The sequence below is a fragment of the Syngnathus floridae genome, chromosome 1 (genome assembly GCF_059516105.1).
Source record: "Syngnathus floridae isolate MCC-2025c chromosome 1, RoL_Sflo_1.0, whole genome shotgun sequence".
NCBI lineage: Eukaryota > Metazoa > Chordata > Actinopteri > Syngnathiformes > Syngnathidae > Syngnathus > Syngnathus floridae.
The window spans coordinates 18,404,822-18,417,762 of NC_142413.1; the positions used below are offsets into that span (position 1 = coordinate 18,404,822).

Below are 12,941 nucleotides of genomic sequence, written 5' to 3' on the forward strand. Positions count from 1 at the left end.
TTTGATAACAATGTTGATAACTCCCTTCTCATTTACATCTGAAAGAAACATAGAGTTGCTTTTCCTATCTATTAAAGAATAGTCAGGACTTTTAGTACCAGTGATTTCTCCAGCTAATTTTTGAACAATGTCCACAAAGTACTTGTTAAACTTATTCGCGATTTCATTAATCGGAGGTACGATTATACTATTAATAAGGCTGGACGGACGAGGATGGAAATGAAAAACTGGTAAAGTGCCCACCTCTTCAAATCTGTAAATACAAAGTCAACACCTGTATAGTGAACATCAGTAAAGTATAATGTAAAAAGATACATACAATGGTTGACAAGGGGTTTAACTAACAATTAGGCTTCAAAATATAGTATATATTTCTTTCTTTGTTGGACAATATTTCTCTTCAATTACTTCATTTGACGAGTAACTTCCTAATTTTGTGGAGCATTTTTTTTTCCAGGCAAATTAAACTTATTAAACACAAATGTAGATTATATTTTTTTCTTAATTAAAGCACAACAGCTTGACTGGATGCCAATTTGGCCTCAGGCTAGTTTTTTTCTCCAGGGACCATAAAGGGCTTTGAGGCTTGCCTCAGAACACACCACAGAAGCTGAACGAAAATCCCCCGATGCCTTTACACTTGCTGTCAGTTAATTCCTCTGTGGGTTGCCCATGTTGCTGACGTGTGTGACTGAGAGATTAGATGTGGATGAACTTTTACACCAGCCCTTGTTTTGAGCACTAATAGATGACTGGCTTGCTCAAGGCCTCGGAATATATAGTATTCCTTGCTTACCATAGAGGCTACATTCCCGAACCCCCTGGATAGACAAAAATATGCAAAGTAGGGACCATATTTTATTATTTATAAATAATTCAAAGCTTTTTATATGTATAATACCAATATAAAATATGCATGTGAGGTGCAGGTAAAAAACAGAGACGAAACTACTTCCTCTGATTTTTGGTTTGAACTTGTTCTGCAGACAGTGTCTTTAACGCGCCTTACGCAGAAATGAAATCATTTCCTGCAAAGGCTAAATATAACAAACTGACCTTTCAAAATGTTCAAATCAGACAGGCAAGTAAACTTTTCCAGATGACTATTTTGCTCTGATTCTGAATCAGTCATAAAAAAAAAAAAATCTCTAGCACATACCTATAATTTAAATAAATATACGTATGCATATATAATGTATGATATATACATGTTGAAATAGAATTTATGGCAAAAACCATATTGCGCAAGGTTTTATAGCTCTCATAGCTCTTATAAAAATGAAAATATCTCCAAAACCCGATGTGCTAGAAAAAATGCAAATACAGTTTGTAGTTCAGTATCAAATGACATTTAGGCATACGTAAAGCCATCACTAATTAAAATTTGTTGTTGACCGATGTAATGCATCAAAGCAACATCAGATGAAGTGCATTCCTTTGTGCTTTACCTTATGTCTAGTATAAGCTCTAAATAAATCAACAAATCAAGCAACATCAATTTGCTATGGAAATGATGTCATCAAACTGATTTGCAATTAGTCTGTAATATTTTGTGGTTTCTCTGCTCACAGCAAAATTGACAGGTGATAAAATCTGATACCTGGATGCCAACTAAAACTATTTCGCCCGAGTCCAATACAAACCCTTGGCTGATTGATGACCCAAGTCAACACAGTGTAGCTCAGCAATTACCAATGACAGACAATTACATCATTTAGAGGAGCATTTCCATCAGTTGATTACCAGCCTAAATGCCTGTGCCAGTTTGACTCTCCTCTGGACTGGCTGAGATAGTGGGAATATGTCTGTGGTTTCCAGATAATGCATTAAAAACACAACGCCATAAATCTGCAAGGCGGAAAATCATACAAGAACCCGTTTGCTGAAATGTTCCTACTTGACAGCACAGCTGTTATCTGCTACTCAAAACGCTGTCAGGCTCCTTTGAGGCTGGCCAGAAAATAATGCAGATTATGAAACAGCAAAAGAGTAATCACAAAACGATTTAATCATCCATTCTGAATTGGAAGATTGGATAACATGTCATGAAACTTTATGATGGACACAATAAAATTAAACTATGCAGGGTTTCAAGGCTTAAAAGTCCCTAAAGCTTAATTTAACCTTCTTTTGTGACCCACCATAAAACAAGACACCCCAAGAGTTGAGCCTGCCTGAAACACATTTTACAGGCCTGGATTTCTAAACCTTTTTACAGATCACTATTCTGTCAGAGGATGCAAATGGTGAATGTCTGGATTGTAGAAATGGTTTGTGAATTTTCACACTTGACACCCCCCTTTGCTTGCGTTGTGATTTCATAATACACCTAAATCTCGATTTAAGTGGACTTAAGGTCCAGAATTTGGGAATCGCATTAACCCCGAATGCGTGTTGTATACAAAGTTTTTTTTTTTTTTTTTTTTAGAAAGGCATGTTTATCAAACACATTTAAATTGGTCACGAAAATTCATCAGATCACTAGTGCTATGATTCATGCGCTAGTCATTTAGCTTTGTATGGTTTTTATATCATCCATTTGAAATACTACTTGAAAATGTATTTAATGTCCATGACCAAACCGCGTTAGACAGAAAGTCATATGGAATTGAAGCGTGTAAAATTGAGATTCACGGGTAGTATGATTCCAGAATGCCGCTTCGCTGTACACAGAGTTCAGTAGTCCACCTTTCTAGGGTCTTATCGGAAGGTGGCTTATTGAGTATTTGTTATGGCTCAGATAATTTGACGGATCCCTTTGTTAAACATGCTTATGTTAGAATCAACAATTTTTGATCCTGCTTTAAAAGATAGGCATCACGAATGCCAATTTTCCACTGCACAGTACAGACTAGTCTCAGCTCAACTTGGTTGGTGTTGGTTGATGTCAGTGCTCCGCTTCAAATTACTGTAGTATCATGAGCACCTTGGTAAACCAGATTGGACAAAAGACGCAAGCTAACAAACAACAACGCACTGAGCCTCATGCAGCGAAAAGGGGACATTTTAAGATTCACACCTGCTGAAAAGTCGCTTTATTGCGTCCTTGCATGTGACATTGTTTAAAAGACAGTCAATTTTTCACCTTGCTCTTAATAGAAAGTGAAGTAAATATTGATACACGGTTGACATTTTCATGGCAGCTATGGCAGCCTTCGGCAATCACAGATTGCTACAGTCTGTCATACCTGGCAGGCACGGCACAAGGACAGCCATGTGTGTGACACATGGAGTTTATAGTTCATACCTTGTTGCGTGTAGAGCAAAGAAATTATGACCAGGACGTCGTGTCTTGGAACATGAAAATGTATGTATGTGATAAATCTGACAATATGAATCTGCAAAAAAAAAAAAAAAAGTTTTCATCCTGTCAAAAAGCCTTCTGCCATACTTGTTTATGGGCTTCACTTTTTGTGGTAGTGATTTGAAACGTTTAGCATAAATGAGACACTTGCAGACTTTATCTAAAATAATTTTGTCTCAACAAATACGCTTTGGGAAAAGGGCTAATATTATGTTATGTTTAAAGGAACGCATCAAATACTCAAATTAAATATTCTAATAATGCAAAGATTGCTCGATTGCCACTGTGAACTCATGAATAGAAGTGATTTAAACTGCGGAAAATCAAACTGACCAGAAAGTCATAACTTGGAACCTTAACTTTAAACCTCAACACTAATTTGATATCATATTTCAAACATTTACCAAGACCTCATTTGCTTCCCCGTAGCCAACTTGCACGACCAAATTATGTGTGTTTATTGGAGCAAAATGAATAAAACTCAACACATTAATCTTTTTGCACTCTAACGACCTATTATACATCCACGTTGCAACTCTACATACAAAACAAACAAAAACAAGTCAGTCACAATCTAAATATTTCGGGATCTGTGATGATTATTTTATGGCATAGCATCTTAAAATAAGTTTTATCGTTCCAACACTAGTGTGAGATTTTGTTCACATCTCAATAATGTTACATTCTTGCCATTGGCTCATTCAGCCAGTCTAAGATGTGACCTTTCCTTCACTAAAACTCCATCAATATTTAAGTGTGCTCATCTCAAAAACATGTCCAAGACTTTGACACAATCATTCAAACCCTTTGTAATAATTACAAGGAAATAAAACTGTCAAGTTTCTTTTTTTTTTCATGTCCTTGCTTTATTGCTCCTTGCTGTTTCCCCTCTCAAAACAAATAAATTACAGTTGTATCTGTATTTCATGCTGCTACGTTTAAAGCCTAGCCTGGGAAGAGTGTAATTTAGGATTACATTTTAGGATGTCATCAAAATGAATGATGCATTTGCCATCCATGGATACGAGCACAGTGAAGGGAATGACCTAAATAAACCAAGGAACAGAGGAAAAACTCTGCTCTGCTGCTCTCAAAAATTCAGAATATTAAATATGGTTTCTCAAGTTAAACTTTGAAAAAATGTGGATGTAAAACGAAACTTAACTCCATTTCAAATTCTGCACTTTTAATGCTGATCCTATAGTACACTATATCCTGACAGTTTTAACACTGCAAACTTGCCCTTCTAACAGAAAATAATTGAGAATCCCTGGCTTCATGTGACAGACCGACTTGTAAACATGACCATAGTGTACCAAATGCAGTTGTCAAAGGACAATTCATGTCTGCTGGTTGGTGTTTTTCACAGCAGATTCTTTTATGTAATATCAATATAGCAGTCCGAAATACAATATTTATGTTCAAGCACAAGAGTGTAATGAATGTCACATTGCATAGACCAAATTTGTAATCTGCAGTTGCACAACACGTAACCCGTCAAGTCCGAGTTATGGTTCAGCGTAACGACCGCCTAGTGAGCGCCCCTTTACCTTAAGGAGAGAATTCGGGTGCGCCAGTGTGTGTGTTATTGTGTGTAGCTCTGCGGTAATGACTGCATTAAATATTGAAGCTTCGACAATGCAACTCAGAGATTTTTTTGTTCTGTTTTCCACAAGCACATCTACAGAGACAAACAACAACAAAACTGTACTGCTGATGGATTCACATTGATGCACATGTATTTTTAGTTCTTTTTTATCGATAAATGGTTTTATTGGATGCTGCACAGTGAAGCACTGGTTAGCATGTCCGCCTAACAGTTCAGAGGGTGCTGGTTCGATTCCACCTCAGGCCCTCCTTGTGTGGAGTTTGCATGTTCTCCCCCTGCCTGCGTGGGTTTTCTCTGGGCACTCCGGTTTCCTCCCACTTCCCAATAACATGCATGGGAGGCTGATTGAACACTCCAAATTGCCCGTAGGTCTGGTAAACTAAAACAAAAGTAAAAAATCTGACAATCAACCATCGTGTTTCTCTCTCCTGCTGAAAATCTCATTTTTATTCTCCTCCACTTTCCTGTCTGCTCGATAATGTCAAGAGTTGAAGGCTGCAAGTATTTCATGTTTTTATGATTTTTTTTTTATGAAATACCAAGGCAAAATTTGAAGACAAACTTGCACTACACTACAGAGAATTTAAACTTTACATAATCCCGTAACGATCGTATGCCCAGAATGTCGAACCCCAAGCAGAGCCAGAACACAATAAGAACAAGCAGTACATTTTTATTAAAACAAGGGAGCACTTGTGTGTGTGCGCTGGAGGCCCTGCCCATCCACCTGGCTCAGGTACTAAAACTGGACAGTCAGTAACAGAACAAAGAATCATAACATGATCCATCTGGTTGGACTTCTTTCTAAATGTCTAGTCCAACAGAAAATGCTTTTTTCTGGCTAACCACTGCTCTCTACCAATGACTTAATAGCAACAAGAGGATGATGATGTTAGCACCAGAATCTTCTCTGTGAGCAGGTTTTCAACTTGCTAAGTTAATTTACTGCAATGCTTCATAATCTTTCACTAATGTGCATCAAAAATACAGCTGTCATCTCCCCATCTGTCTGTCTCTGCTCCCCAAAGCATTTGATTTAGCTAATTTAGTTCATTTTAGGCGCATCCCTACTCAAATCTGCAACTGACAGATGCCCTTTTAGCGTCACTTGTGTTCAAAACATGAATCTTTGGATTTCATAGGATCTTAATTGGAATGCTTTTTTCCTAGTGTATGAGGAATGTAAAAAAAAATATTCACCAACTATAAATAGTGAGATTCTACTGTCATTGTCAGAGAACATCTCTTTCATTGTACATCTCTGTGACACTGTGTTAATTGAGAGTGACAATTCTCAGCATGAACTATGATAGTTTCCTTATTTGAATTTGAATATTTGAATTCTTTATTGCAAAATGTGTGTATTTTAATAACCGGGATTGAAAATAATACTATATTTCAATCTACAATGTTTAGCAATGAAAGAATAATGCAACAGCTGCAATGTTATGACTGACAATATCAAAAATGATCTATCTCATCTATTTTCCGTCGCACGTATCAGGCTCATGAGAAAGCTCTCGCCTGTCTCGCCTGACTTTGGGTGTCCATAAATTGCAACATATTGGAATGCTCGTTGAGTTGCAGCATCTCTTCACAGCTGACACGTTGGTACCATAAGTTATGTGACTTACAAAAGTCTAATATTTCAGTTAATGCTATTGTAAATCCGTTTTCACAACAGTAGTGTACTGCTGTATATGCCTAATCAGAATAGAAACGGCTGTCCTTTCTGTTACTCAGGGGAATGTGTCTTATATGTGTGTCCTTGTCAAAAGATAAAGCATTCATCAATATGACAGAAAGCAACTTGGACCACTTCTGCCCATCAATCAAGTCTCTGTCCGGCTGTCCAATGGAAAGCAGAGTGACACTGATGATCCCACCCACTTGGTTAACTAGGCGACCTTCAACTTGACATGACAAGGTGATAGAAAGCATGTGATTGACTAATGACCACAAAAAGAAGATCAGCCTTTGCTGCGAGTGTTTTTCTCTTGTCCAAAAACATGAATGGTACCTTGAGTTTCCAGCACTCAATTTTTTTGTGTGTGTTGCAAGCTGTCATTTGGTTGACTTATTTGTAGATCTTGAGCTGCTACGTATGTCTCCCAATTTCCACAGATCTAGATGGAATGTACAACTGGGAGTGCTTTGTTGCAAAGTTGAAGGAGGCGCTGTAGAGGCCTTTTTTGAAACTCGTACATAAAAAAATATTGCTTTTTACAGCAGGTCTGGTGTGATTCGTGAGTTTTTGCGCCACACACACACACACACACACACACACACACACACACACACACACACACACACACACACGCACACACACACACACACACACACACACACACACACACACACACACACACACACACACACACACACACAAACAACTGCTGAAAGATTCTGGACATTCATTTCAGACCCATGTTGAGAGAAATATTCAAATAAAATGAATCTTTTTTTTGTTCATTTTCCTCACTGGAGATTGGAGTGAAAAACGATACCACTCTAACTGCACTGGCCATCAGTCTCATCTGATTTTTACCAAGAAGAAAATAAATGAATTTCATTCCCATATGAAATATGAAAGTGCTCACAGTGAGTTACATCACGTGGGTAAGAAAGTCATCCTTCAGGTTATATTCTTTGGTGTGGTGAAAATTAAGGGGCGCTTAAGAGTGCCCTTTGTTGACGCTAAGTTATGAATAATGCATGCAGTTGTGACCTTGGCATAGACTGATGATTTCTGCCCATTTTACACATTTAGTGGAACCGCCAAAGTCAGTTGTCTCAATGGTCAAAAGTTATTCATTCATTCATCATTCGAACCATTTATCCTCTCCAGAACACCCGGAGGAAAACGGGGAGAACATGCAAACTCCACAAAGGATGGCTGGAGCCAGAATGAAACCCTGCACCATGCCACCCTTTGTCACAAATGATTAATTGGGAAATTATGTATCAAAACTAGGAAAGCACTGTTACCGAGTTATGATTTTCAATAATGGCATGTGATTCAAATGGGCTTTATTTTAACCTCGAGTTCAAAACCTTTCTCGAAGATGGTATACACTTCACTCACTTTCCAGCTGATTATAGACATTTTCAAATCCAGCTTGACATTTTTCTCAATTATACACAATTCACCTAAACGTAATAGGTAATTTTCGGAACTGGGTCAAATCCAATGCACAGTATCTAAATTACTGGGTATAGGTCTTTCGGACTGAGTGTTGGGTTGAAATTCAAACTCAAAGAGCCAAATTGGTAGTTCGCCAAAAGTGTTGTGAGCCACACTTACATGAAACTTTTCTCCACATGGCTTCCCAAAAGGTTTATTTCACCTTGGTGAACTTGTATCTATGTGTAGTGTAAAAGTACTATACGGACGTACCGATACTGTTATCAGTGCATCTCTACTCGGCATCTCTACTGTCAGCATCACAGCAGGGCATTTTCAAGATGCTGCGATTCCCCCGTCTTGGCTTCTGCCCCTGCACCTGTGTAACTGGCGAAAACCTGTGCAGACACGAAAGAAATCAAGTTGGAATATATTTCAGACTTTAAATGTGAACTGAAATGGAATGTATAGTCTGATTGTCCCCAGTGACCATGTGGCTCATCTCATGGGCTACTTTGAAGATACAGTATACTTTGCATTCCATATTTAATAATTACAATTAAAGTAATTTAATCAGAGGACTTTGCTCATGACTGAATGTATATTTGAAGCTGTTCCATCAATTGAAATGTGTTTAAGCGTTGCCTAGCAATGCTTCCCACTGCACAAGCGGCACTTTTGTGGATTTCACGACAGGCATATGAAATAAAGACAAATGACTCAAAATCTAACTCGCCATTGTAATTACAATGAAACCAGTTGTTGTGAGCGCTTTCAGGCAAACTCCAAGCACGAGTCAGCAGCTGCTCAACCATTTCCCGGCTGAGCATAGGAGTTAGTCGAATCAAAACACGCAATATGATGTTTTACCTTCTAGAGGCGCTAATTCTTAGAGTAGGCCCCTAAATGCGCATGTCCTAGTATTAAGTGTCTAAAACTAAAATCCATGGCGGATACTGTTTCAGTTTATCACGTGTATAGAACCCTATTACATAGTCTGCCTTAAAACTCAGTCTCAAGTCAAAAGCCAAATTCATTTATTTGCTCAGCAGGCAGTCTAGTCAGAAAACAATTTCTTGAAAAGAGGAACTGCAAAAATTCTTAATTAGTGCATCGGTGGAAATAAAACTACATGGATTCTGAGAAGTTGTCAACAAACTAATTTATTCAACTATATTTTCACTAATTTACACATCCTCTCTACTCGACTCCACACATTTATCCCCCATTCCGTTAAAGTTTGAATGCTTTCTGTAATTGGTACATTTATAGGCTTGCCTCGAGCTACTGTTGAGGGTTAGGGTTAGTGAAAATAGTGTAATTTGAGCCACCTGGGTGTTAGTATGAATAAATTGTGGGGACATATTGAACCCAAATCCAATTTGCACCCCTAGTCCACATGCTGTAACACACATTTTCAGACACACCCTTTAAAATGTTGGGTTAAGAACAATCCAATTTGGATTGAAATTGGACAAAACAACCCGTTTTTTCTTTTGCAAAAACAAAAGTTGGGCGAAATATACACAATTTCCTGAGTGGGTCCAATTTTCAACTAAGCAGATTTAAGCGTAAACATTGGAATGTGAAGTCTATGAAGCATAATTTTATTGATATACTTTTGTAAAACTCACCTCCTGAGCATTTTGTATCAGCCTAAGCCAGGTATTTAACTTACCCAATGCCCACCAAAGTTAAAATGTGTAATGCGCAAGTATTACTCTTTCAATTGGGATATGACAGGACTTATAATTTATATCTCTGACACCTCACATTTGAACAAGCCTTATGTAGACTTTATAAATCCACCGTAAATGTGCACTCATTTTTTATTTACTTGTTTCCTATTACTTTCTATAGTGTACCTAGAGTACAAATATACATGCAGTTGTATATATACAGTATTACACACAATTGTCCATATTTGCGTCTCAATATATTTTCTACCAATAGATCATCCCGATGATAGACCTGCACTGTGTACCAGTGGCAGTTCATCAATAGAGGGCGATAGATTTTATATCTAGACAATTTACTTGTCCTAGATGGGGAAATTCCAAGCGGAAATCACCCAAATGGAGTCACCTTTCAAGAGTCACCTTGAAAGTGGCAAACAAATAAAAATAAAAATGAAATATAATCATGAAAAAATTGACTCCTTCAGCTGTCACATTACCGTGGTTTTCTTGTCCAGTGATCCAAGGAGCTCAGTTGTCTGGGGCTTTATGCCCATGGCAGGGTCACCTGCAGCAAAACCAATGCTCATTGACACCTTTAAAATTGAGTTTAAAGAAACATTCAAATGTCAGAATGTGTAACCTTAACATTAAAAATAAAATTTGAAACTTGGGTTTAACAGGTGAGTTTGGCTCCGAAGCAGCGTCCCCATTTTTACACGTGGTTACGAATTTGAAATAAAAGATCAGGTCTGATAATGTCCTTCAATCCCTGAGGGCCCATGCCACAAGCCAATAATGTAAACCACTGTGCCGCAGAGACAGCTGTCATAGCATCACAGTCAAGGTTTCAAAGGCGCGTGTCAGGTTTCAAAAGTGATCTTCATGAGCTAGTGTGAAAGGCAGAGAAGTTCCAACTATACATAGGCACACTCACCTCCAAACACAGCTTGGACTTTATTACCTGGCCTCCCGAGAAGGCTTGGGCTCTCCTCCACTCTGGAGTTGCCCACGGGGAGAGGTGCGGAGCAGGTGTGGGCATATTTATTGGATGTCATCTCTCAGCGGATGAGAGGGTAGCATTTATCTGCCTTTGGTGGTGTCCGTGGGGGGGGGGGGGGGGGGGGGGGGGCAATGTTGATTGCGCATATACATCAAACAGGAGTTTAGAGTGCCCACCATTTCTGGAGTCCTCCTCATTCTAGAAGACTTCAACACTGACATGGACAATGACTATGAGACATGGAAGAACGTGGTTGAGAACAGGCCCTCTGATCAACCAGGACACCACAGGTCAGATTGATGATTGACTTTGTGGTTGTGTTATGTGTTGGACACTTGGGTGAAGACATGTCAACCGACAACCTCCTAATGATGTGTGGGCTCCAGCAGTTTTGAGGGTGTGCTAGGAACACGTAGCAAGGAGTTTAAACCGCCAGCTGCTACAGAACTTCACTCACGTCCCAAGAGAGGCTGGCCATGTTCCTTCTGTGCCTGCATTATTGAGTCGGCCGACCGGAGCTGTGGGACTCCGGGTGCAGCTGTTGGGCACCTGCAGGCCGAGCAGAACGCAGCTTTTGTAGTTACCGAGACAAAAACTTTGGCATTGCAGGTGGAAGCAATGCACCGTCAACACTGTGTATATGTGGAAGAATACATTATTTTAAATACATGATTTGAAAAGAAGAGAGACTAATAGATGGCCTGAGAATGTTTGGATATGAGACAAATCTTTTAACTTGACGAATATATAGTAACAGCATTTAATTTAAAACGGCTATGCATGTGCTATTTAAGTACGAATACAGCCATTTAAAAAATTGGGAGGAAATCTTAGATTGTACTTAAACAGCACAAATGTGCAAAGATATGCAAAGAAAATGGGTGTTTGTGTTTCCACAAATCCACAAGCCCATGTGAAAGGCTGCGGTGAAGTCTGGAAGCAGCATCATCTTCCTGCACAGACAGGTTGACATTTCTTCTGAGACGCCGCAGTATTTTTGTGTGCGTAACAGCCCCCACGGCGAGCGTGGACGTATAACATTTGAGAGCCTTCTTTATATCTGTGGGTCTGACACACACGCACACAGAAAAAGAGCAGCATCCCACCAGCACAACATTATCTTCCCTTGCCTCCTGAATATGATTCTACCCCAGGCTCAAGTGGCTCCATGGCTAGTTTGGACTTTTACAAATACAAACCTGAATAAATCTGGGCCTCAGTTTCCTCTGTTGACTCATCTACTCGACCCTCTTGTCAAACCATTTCAGCTTGTCTCTGTTTTTGCCATTTTCCATTGCTGTGTTATTACTTCCCACGTTGGTCTAATCCCAGTTTCTCACCTTTTGCTGTCAGTCAGATGCTCGTCAATAATAACAGAGCAGTTCACTCGATCTTAAGCCGTTATTATTCATTCTCTCTCTCTTTCTTACATGTGTGGTTGCATTTCTCTTTCTCCTTCTTCTCATTGCATTTGATCCCCAGGGGAGAAAACATACCTGGTAAAACTGCCTGAAACAGTTGACTCCTTTTGAAACTCGTTATTTTTTTCATAATCTTATCCTCACTTCAAATTTGCATGCTTACTTTAAACAAAGCCATTCTAATGCCTTTTCGAATCTACAGCCCCCTAATGTTTTTACAATTAACGGCCCAGCCATGCGATCTCACCTGTTGTGAGACTGTGTGACTGGACACATCGCTGTGCATATTTAGAGGCTGTTAATTGAAAGAAAAAAAAAAGGATCCTTGAAAAGATTTGGTGGGAAATGAGAGGGAAAAGGCAAACCAATTGAAAACATAAAAATATGCTGATGTCAAGGTTGTGATGAATGTTGTTGCTAGATTTGGAAATGGAAAGGAAACATTTGAGGATTTGCTTTTAAACACAAAGCAGGATTCCAACCATGAGGAGGGAAATGTGGTTGAAAACCAAGCAATTCGAATTTAGGTGAGCACTTTCAATAAAATTATGCAAGTCCCACAAGACTTCTGTCAAGATCACTATAAAGTGGCCGAATTAGGTACACAGATCAGAAACACTCAGTCATTATAAAACTGTAGCAGAATCATTCAACTTTGAGGCCCTTTTTTTATTGGAAGTGGTCAAACAGTTGCACACCCAGTACAATGATAATACTGGTAAATTTTCCTTCCCTCGTTTTACATAGTATTTATTAGTTTCCCATCTCACGCACGCACGCACACACACACACACCTAGACACAC

General features: G+C 38.9%; 1 long non-coding RNA gene across 1 annotated transcript; it reads right to left on the reverse strand.

The window, feature by feature from the left end:
• Window positions 1–8,366: 8,366 nt before the first annotated feature.
• On the reverse strand, window positions 8,367–10,746 carry LOC148404399 (uncharacterized). The gene is made up of 3 exons (XR_015857244.1): window positions 10,651–10,746; window positions 10,214–10,281; window positions 8,367–8,435 (listed from the first exon to the last, which is right to left on the reverse strand). It is a non-coding gene; the product is annotated as an uncharacterized LOC148404399 (long non-coding RNA).
• Window positions 10,747–12,941: the final 2,195 nt, after the last annotated feature.